Here is a 2742-nt window from a genome sequence, read left to right on the forward strand (position 1 = left end):
ATCCCATATCCTATATCCCCCAAATCCCATATCCCACATCCCATATCCCTCAAATTCCATATCCCTCAAATCCCATATCCCAAATCTCATATCCCTCAAATCCTATATCCCATATCCCCCATATCCCATATCCCCCAAATTCCATATCCCCCAAATTCCATATCCCTCAAACCCCATATCCCATATCCCAAATCACATATCCCCCAAGTCCCATATCCTCCAAATCCCATATCCCACATATCCCCCATATCCCATATCCCCCAAATTCCATATCCCTCAAATCCCAAATCCCAAATCCCATATCCCCAAAATCCCATATCCCCCATACCCCCCAAATCCCATATCCCATATCCCCCCATCCCAGAGGAACAGCTGCTCCCCCGGGGACTGGAGGCACCAATTCCATCCAACATTTCCCATATCCCATATCCCCCCATCCCAGAGGAACAGCTGCTCCCCCGGGGACTGGAGGCACCAATTCCATCCAACATTTCCCAGGGATTTCCTCTCCCGTTACCAGCCCCTTGCTGGGTGTGGGCTGTGTTTTCCCAGATTTCATTATTTTGGGACACCCCAGTGTCTGCCTCAGCCCGAGCAGCGCTCCCACAGCTCTGGGTTCTGTCCCAGTTGTGGTGCTGCAGGAGCTGTGGGATGGGACTGGATGTTCCCAGGGCTCTCCAGGATTCACCTGCTGGACCATGCATCCAACAAATGGCAAATCCCAGCCTGGCTCCAGGGATCTCTCAAGTGGATTTTGCTGCGGTTTTGCTGCAGGAAGGAAAATTCCAGCAGTGTTGGGTATTTTTGTCTTTTTGAAACGGAACATTGTTGGGTTTTATTGGGTTCTCAGAAAGATTCTGTGTGAAATACCTTGGATTTTGTATTACAGAGAAGATTGTAATACAAATGTGGGTAAAAAGAGATGAAACAGGATGGAGCAGCTTGATCAGAATTTGCATTTTTATTTTATTTCATTTCCTCTATTAATTATTTTGTTATTTGTTTCTTTTAAGCGGCCTCAAAACCAAGGCTTCCTTGGATCCTTCCTTTTAATGGAATTGCCACTGTCAGAATGGAATGGAAACTCTGTTTCTCTGTTTCTCCTGCCCCCCAGTGCTGTGATTTATTAAATTTTATTAAATTTACCATCAACCAGCCCACCTTTCCCTGTCCACAGGTGGGAAAGAGGTGTCACATTCCCATTTCCTGCAAGTTCTTCAGGACTGGATTTTTAAAAGCAACAAAAATCCTTCTTTTGCTGACAGGGAGTCTGATGAATTTAACTCCAATTTAGTTCCTTCCTGTGCAGGGCTGACCCCTCCCAGCCCAGGGTGTTTGCAGGATCTCCATCACTCGTGTTTGGGCACCAGTGCCAGGGAGGAGAAGGCAGATCCTGGTGGAAAGCAGCGTGTGGGATAAGGCAGCTTTGAGCTCAGGTTCCCAAGTGCTGCAGGAGCTCTCCTGCTGCTCCCTGCAGGAACAGTTTGGCTCAGGAGGGAGGTTCTGAAGAGGTTCTCATCCCTCTGTCTCCTGCCCAGCTGCTGGAATCTGGCAGGTTGGGAGTGTAGCTGCTTTTCTTGGGATAAACTAGGCCTGGAACTCATTGTTTTCCCCCTAAGTTATTGATTCCCTCCATTCCTCTTCCACTGTCCTTGACCACCTTTCCATCCCTGCTCTCAGGGATGCAGAGCGGCTCCCCTGCACCCAGGGGTGTCCTTGGGCTGGGCTTGGGCTCTCCATCTCTCCAAATAAAGCACCCAGTGCAAAGTGAGCTCCAGGAGGGCTTGACTTCGCTGGGGGGATCCTCAGATTCCCTCAGTTTGGCATCCAAAGGAAACAGGTGTTCCTTTTCCATGAGGAATTCTGGGAATAGTGAAATCATTCCAGTGTTTCATCCTAAAAACTTCCCATCACTGAGGCACCAGTAGGTCCTGGATGCCTCTTTCCTGAGGCTCAGTGGTGCTGCCAGTGCCTGTGGACTCCCTGCTCCAGGACATGGCACAGGGAATGCTCAGGGTCCTTTGGGTTTGGGTTTCTTGTTCCTGGCACAGGGAATGCTCAGGGTCCTTTGTGCTCCTTGATCCTGGCACAGGAAACCCTCAGGGTCCTTTGGGTTTGGGCTCCTTGTTCCTGGCACAGGGAATCCTCAGGGTTCCCCAGGTTTGGGCTCCCTGTTCCTGGCACAGGGAATCCTCAGGATACCCCAGGTTTGGGCTCCTTGTTCCTGGCACAGGGAATCCTCAGGATGCCCCAGGTTGTCCTTAGAGGACAATTCCACCCCAGCAGCTCCCAGTCCTTGGCTGTGCTGGGGCACCCCAAGGGCTGCAGGAGGTTCCCCAGGAGGGAATTTCCAAGCTCTGAGGATCCAAACTGCCCCTGTATTTCAGCTGGAGCTCCCCTGGCTCAGCTGGGTGTGCCTGGGCGCCAGGAGAGCTCCAGGGTTCCTTCCAGCCTGGATTCCTGCAGTGGTTTGGCAGGAGCCCGACACAGACCCAGATCCAGCTGAGGCAAAGAACAACTTCCACTGTCCAGGAGAAACGAGCTCCAGACACAGGTGGGAAATCCCTGCTCTGCTCTCTGCTGGGGCTTGGGGCATCCTGGGGCTCTGACCAAGCTCCACAAAGCAAACCTTGGCCAAAGTGAGCAAACCTCTCTCCCCACATGGCAGGAGCTGCAGTTCCCAGGGCCGGCAGGGCAGGGGGACGAGGCTGAGCCCCCACAGGTCTCTGTGTCCCCTCAGCT

This window comes from Parus major, chromosome 1, assembly GCF_001522545.3.
Source record: "Parus major isolate Abel chromosome 1, Parus_major1.1, whole genome shotgun sequence".
In the NCBI taxonomy this organism is placed as follows: Eukaryota; Metazoa; Chordata; class Aves; order Passeriformes; family Paridae; genus Parus; species Parus major.